We start from the raw sequence: 7500 nt of genomic DNA on the forward strand, positions 1-7500 counted from the left end.
AACGCCACTCGCAATAGTTCCACAATAAATATAATATCGACATCTTAATGAAAGTGTGTAAGGATGTTTAATACCATATCCAAACATAATTAAAAGATTTCAACAGCTTAATATATTTCTGTGAAAGATACTGACAGATGAAGTCATAGATGGAAAGCAGACGGTGGTAAAAATGTCTTTTCCACGTACCTTGAGAAGCTAACATTTGAAAAGATTTATCTCGTGTTTAGTGTTAAACCGCACTAAAGCAGGTAGTCGTTTCGATCTTAGCAGCGTTGAATTATTTCAGTAAATCACACTAATATTCTGAAGAAACTATTTGGTAAGATCAGCACCTACAAAAGACCTTGCTCGTCGTGGTCTCAATAATACACAATTTGAAAAAAGAAACTACCCTCCACCCCTTCACAGTACGAACTGCAAATAGTGTTAATGGGTAGTTATAACGGCTTATCGTTGTGGTTTCCGTTTGTAAACAGCCTTAAACTGCGGTTCTTCTCAGTAACGACCTTGGGTTTCTGAATAAAAATCTTGAGCAGCTTACTAATATTTTTTTTTTCTTTTAGTAATCAAATATTTCATCGCCTTGTCGTTTAAGCGTTTAAACAAACATTAAAAAGCAAATCACTGTTGTCCAGTACATCGTTTAAATCCCTTAAAAGTTATACATGCATTATAATGTGGTCACCTATTATGTTTTGGATATTTTGCAATCCACTGATACAAGGGAAGATGGGATAAATGGTAATAACTGATAAAATACGTGCGTAGAGGAGAGCCAGAGAAACATCATAAGGAAGATATTGGTGAATGTCTGGATCCTTTCGAATTGTTATTTTCCAATCGTAGGAAAAGAAAAAGAAAACTAGGTTAACAATAGGTGCTGCAACGCTTCATCTAAATTGTAAAGCAAATCGTGTTTATTTAGTTAACCGAGATGCACTGCGCGTATTTGCTTGTTTATATTGTCTCGAGTTGGGATTGTAGTTTTCAAGGAATGCAGGTTTTGTCTTGAAATAAATATAATTTTCTATACATACATACTACATACGTATATACATACATGCTACATACATGTATATATATATATATATATATATATATATATACGAGTTATATATATATATATATATATATATATATATATATGTATGTATATATATACACATATACACACTTACATTCATATATGCACTTTTATTGTATGTTATTTTGCATGTTTATTATGGCTGTGGAGGAACAGGATTTGTGACTTACTGCTGGCGAGGCAACGAGTAATGTTATCGAGGTCATTATTGTTAAAACAAAGCTAGTTCTATGTCGGGAAAATGTCTTAGTCGCTGACAGACAAGTCATGCTGCACAGCAAGATGAAGCTGTAATTGGGAGGAAAGAAAGGCAGATAAAAATAGCCATTAGAGGGTGAAAATTCGAGACAATAATTGAAAAACAAGTGAATACAGAGTGGCGGTGGCGCATCTTTGCCCCGTGATCTGTTTAACACGTCGGCCCTGAAGCAGTTGCTGTATTTGTCCGGTTTTCTGTTACGCTGTTCAATTGTCTGATTCTTCTCTTTGAAATGTTTTTAAAGTTTTTATACAAATTTTTAGAACTGGGGATTATTTTCTTGTTGAATATGGGAATTAGGTTATATAAAAGCAATTAAAGTCATTCTAATCTCTCGAGCAGAATGAGATATTTATGTTAGTTAGTTCTTAGAGTTTTATTATCGCTTTTATTTTGCTCGTTGATTGTGTGAAACCAGCGGGGTAGCTTTCTCAAATCTCAGATCCATATTACGTGGGGGAGTGACTGTCCTGTTTCGCCTGTGTTGTATTCGCTTCTGTGAACTGGCGACGTGTTCCTCACATTATCGGAAGTTTTGCAGGTTGATTTTGTGCATGATGACTGAAAACAAAAACAAAATAGGGTTCAATACAAGATGAGATGATTGTGATTCTTTTTTCTTTCTCTTTCACTCTGTATTTGTGTCTGCATCTCTCTCTCTCTCTCTCTCTCTCTCTCTCTCTCTCTCTCTCTCTCTCACACACATACACAAACGATTAAAACTGGCGTCGGTATTCAAACAGCAATATCTGATTCCTTTTCGACAGCTACGGTATGCTTTGATTCGAACAGCTGTTTTGGCCCCTGTTTCATATTTCCATTGGCATGAGATAACAGTAGAAGACAGATTAGCGCACTGCAGGTATTTTATGTTTTCTTTAATTTATTACGTATTATGTATCACCGTTACTTTTGTTTTTTAGAAAGTTGTGGTTATTTTATTATTACTGTCATTGTTATCGTTATTGTATTTTTTTTTATTGCATGCAGGGACAATTGTTGTGGATTGCTGGTGGATATCTTATTCATATATTGATTTTATCATTAGTTCTGTACGTTGATATTCTTGTGTTTTCTACAGAATTCATATCAAAGTTTTAGTAAGTCAGCCTCACATATTTACGTATCTCGAACTCTCCAGTCATTCTGAAAATTACCTCTTGGTTGCTGTAATGACTCTGTTAATTCCAGTATGTGTGTATATATATAATATATAAATATATATACACACATATATATGTATATATACATACATATATTTTTCATAATTCCTTCCCTGACGCCTTCAAGACTGATTACGTAGAATATATATATATATATATATATATATATATATATATATATATAAGTGTTTCAAGAGGCAAGATTTCACGTAGTCTTGGGCCTTAATCAATGGTTCGACTAGGCAGCTACGAGGCACACACGGCCGTCTTTTGGCACCTTCCTGACTAGACTTGTCAGAGTAATGGCACCTATGACGTGCTTCCCATGACTTGTTGTTTTGGCGAGACTCCTATCTTCATATGCAGATAGTTAATGGAGGTCAGGAGATTGTTGTCTGGTGGCACGGATATCCCGAGGCCTAGGGTCAAGTACTGTGTGCGGCCGACATTCACTCTGTTATGTGAGGGCTTGTTCGAGTGTAAACTGCATGGTAACGGCACATGCATGAGTGTTATATGCCACACAGTCCAAATCCGATACCTGTATTATTCGAACAAGGGGAGATGTTGTTGTTTTCCAAACGACTGGATAAAGTATTGTCTTGCTGCACCAAAGCTCTCTCTCGTACCCAGTATTTTGGAGTTTTCATGGTTTCATGAGGAAGGTAATACGGTGCCAAGGATCTGCTTGATCCTACCAAGAATTGTGGTCACACAAAAAATGATGTATGAATGAAAACTGCGTGTATATAATACACGCAGTGTATTATATACACACGTCCTCGTCCTGGAAAAGAAGTCTCGCTTCTATGACGGTCAACAGGTCTGCAGATTATTAGCAGTCATTTATTAACTTGCAACACGCCCCTAAATACATTCCCAAAAGCCCCTTGACCCAAGGTCATCCCATCTCAGAGTCTCAAAATGCTTAGGCGTAAAATAACCCGAAAATCATTTTGGTTTCAGGACAATGGGGAAGAGAAGTCTGCAATGACGTGGATTTGATTTGAGGCAAGGCAGCTGGTGAAGATGTATTTATCACTCTGACATTGCGACTTCTTCAGAGTTAAAACGATGTTGTTTTTTTCCTGGTGTATTATCATATAACTGGTCGATAAAGCCGGTTCCAAACGCACAGAAAAGCATTTTGAATTGCATGCTGTCTATAGTTATTGTAATAATTCATCTTCGTCCATGATTACATTATTTGTCAACAGAAAGTAAACGCGCTGTTCTCTTTTATTCTTACTTTCCTTCTCTCTCTCTCTCTCTCTCTCTCTCTCTCTCTCTCTCTCTCTCTCTCTTTATCTCTCTCTCTCTCTCTCTATCCAATTATATCTAATCACATATGCAACAGCGTGAAGAGTCCGATATGCTACTATGCAAAGGTTGAAGAAAAAAGGCTGCAAAAATATAATCACATAATATTTCTACCGCCCCCCCCCCCAAAAAAAAAAGAAATATATATATATTATAATATTAATAAAACATCAATAGAAAATAAAATAAATAAATATATATATATATATATAAATCTATACGCGTAAAGGGTTTTCTGAAGAAGAAAAAGAAAGAACAAATGCTTTATTGAAGTCGAGAAACCTTTGGAATAATACCTATAACAGCGCTTGCCAAATTTTATAAAGGGAGACGTACCAGTTTTTCTCTAACCCTTTTTGAGTCTTCATTTTTCTTTTTAATTCGACCCTTTTCGGCCTAATCGACGCACTCTCCATTTTCTTGATTATCACCATTATCGCTCGTTTAGGATCAGATCACGTACCCATAATAAAAGCAATGATAATAACGATGAAACAGAAATAACAATAACATGAATAACGATGAAACAGAAATAACAATAACATGAATAACGATGAAACAGAAATAACAATAACATGAATAACGAGGATAACATCAAAAACGATGATAACAGTAAATAACAATAACATAAACAACGATAACATGAATAACGATGATAACATAGATAACAATGATAACATGAAATAACGAGAAAAATAAGAATCATAATAACTACAATAAGAATAATGATAACAATAACACTAAAATTAATCATCGAGAGTATCGTGTGTTTCGTTAAAAGTTAGTGTCAGGAAGGGCACCCGGTTACTGAATTCCATACTATTAACTATAAAAAGAAAAGAAAGAAAATATATATGAATTGCAAGGGAATATTCTGGAAGTGATAAGTAGAGGTAACCGGCCTTGATAAAGAGAAATAGATAAGAGAGATAGATCAATAAAGGGAGATCCTAAAATCGTCAAATTAGGAATAATTATCATTAGAAGAAAAGGCATGAAAGGAGGAAGAAAACGTTGAAAGGGAATCGATAATAAGTGTTAAATAAAATAATAAGATGAATAATAAGAAATAAATAAGATGAATTATAAGAAAAATAAGGATAGAAACAAAATAGTTAATAATAGATAATGATAATAAGAGCCATGATGATAATGGTAATGATAATGATAATGATAGTAACAGTAATTATAGTAATAATTATCATATCGATAATGAGTATGAGGATGCTGATGATAAGTGTAATGATAATAATGATGATGGTGATAGAAACAAAATTGATAATGATGATGATGAAATTGGATAATAATTGCAATAATAATGATGATGAAATTGGATAATAATTGCAATAATAATGATGATGATGAAAATGATGATGATGGAAAAAATAATGATAATAACAACAACAATAATAATAATAATAGTGATGATAATAATAGTGTTAATAATAATTATAACGATAATAATAATAATAATAATAATAATAATAATAATAACAATAATAATGATAATGATAATAATAATGATAATGATAATAATAACAACAATAATAATAATGATAACAAAATAACAACAAATACAACAACAGCAACTCTAATAATAATCATAGTGATAACAATAATAGTAATAATGATCGTAATTGATCATGATGCTAATGATAACGACAACGATTTTAACGATAATAATCCTAAACCTTCAAATATTATATATTTCGTTATGTTATAAATACATCTCATAATTCTAACCAAAACAAAACAAAAACAAAAACAAAACAAATCTTCTAAACTGATCCCATTTCGAAAAGTATTTCAGGAAAAAATGAATACATCGCTTTAAGAGAGAGAGAGAGAGAGAGCGAGAGAGAGAGAGAGAGAGAGAGAGAGAGAGAGAGAGAGAGAGAGAGAGAGAGAGAGAGAGAGAGAGAGAGAGAGAGAGAGAGAGGAGTACACTGAAAAACGTCTCGACGAGAATGCAATGCACTTCCGCTAAGGGAAAAGGGCGGTTACGGGAAAACACAGATGGGCTTCTCGGATGTCAAGTTAACAGTGATGTCATTAAGATAAGTCCTGAAAATACGTTTCCTTTCCTTTTTTCTTAGATTGGGAATTTCATCTGTTTGAGGGTATAAGGTTATTGAGGAACATTTAACTCGTAATTACATTTAATGATTTGCGGGAGAGGTAGATAGATAGATAGATAGATAGATAGAGAGAGAGAGTGAGAGAGAGAGAGAGAGAGAGAGAGAGAGAGAGAGAGAGAGAGAGAGAGAGAGAGAGAGAGAGAAAGAGAGAGAGAGATAGAGAGAAAGAGAGAGAGAGAGAGAATCTGAGAGAGAGAGAAAGAGAGAGGGAGAGAGAGAGAGATGAGGAAACACCCAGATCTAGTAAAAAAAAAAAAAAAAAAAAAAAAAAATTAAGGAACTGCCGAGAAACGAGTTACAAAGAAAGATGAAAAAAAAAGAAAATATGAATGGTTAATGGAAGCAACTTTCCTTTACTTGTTGCAGTGGGAAGATATATACACGTCGACGTAAATTTTATATAAATATTAGCCATTGCAACATATATATTTCTTATTGCATTCGCAGGTTAAAGTTCGATCGTTATTATTATTCTCATTATCATAATTATTATGATTTTCATATTATTACGGGCGTTTTTATTGTCATTTAAAAAAAAAAAAATATTAGTATTGATAATGTCACTGTTATTATATCTTTTTTTAGTATGCTTATGTTTTTTGTTAGATAGTCATTACTGATTTTAATGATAGCAATAATGGTAATAATTACGATTTTTATTTTTCTTATCATGATTATCATCATTGTGGCTTTATTATCAACAACAATAGTACAAAGATAATTATTTTCACAATCATTCTCATTAGAACATAATAATCACAGTAAAAAAAAAAATATATTTTTTTTGGTTAACATTGATATGTTGATCATTAATACTAACATTAATTTTGGTAATTATAATAACAATGAATTCAACAATAATTACGAAAAAAAAAAGAATATATACCAAAATACGTAATTCTGAAATATGTGAATAAACTAGAGTGATTATTATAATGATAACAATACTATTATCGTCATATATCAAATGACATTGATAATATTAGTAATAATCTGATGCTAATACAGGTAATGAATACAATGAATAGTTATTAAAATGTTAGTATTAGTATTAGGATTAAAAGACGATAATGGTGGTGGTGATGATAGTAGTTATAGTAGTTGTAAAGATAGTAATAATGGTGATAGTAATAATGATAATAATGATAATGATAGAATAATAACAATAATAATCATTATAATGATAATGATGATGATGAGGAGGAGAATGAGGGTGATGATAATGATAATGATGATAATGATAATGGTAATGGTAATGATAATGATAATGATAATGATAATAATAATAATACTAATAGAAAAAACAACAATAACTACTAATGATAACAATGATAATGATAAATAATAGTAATTATAATAATAATAATGATAAAAATAATGATAATGATAATAATGATAACAATAATGATAATGATAATAATAATAACAGTGATAATGATAGTAATAACAGCCATGATGCTAATAATAATGATAATGATGATGATGATGATGATGATAACAATGATAATTATAATAACAATGATAAAATCTATT

This window comes from Penaeus chinensis, chromosome 35 (genome assembly GCF_019202785.1).
Source record: "Penaeus chinensis breed Huanghai No. 1 chromosome 35, ASM1920278v2, whole genome shotgun sequence".
Classification (NCBI taxonomy): domain Eukaryota; kingdom Metazoa; phylum Arthropoda; class Malacostraca; order Decapoda; family Penaeidae; genus Penaeus; species Penaeus chinensis.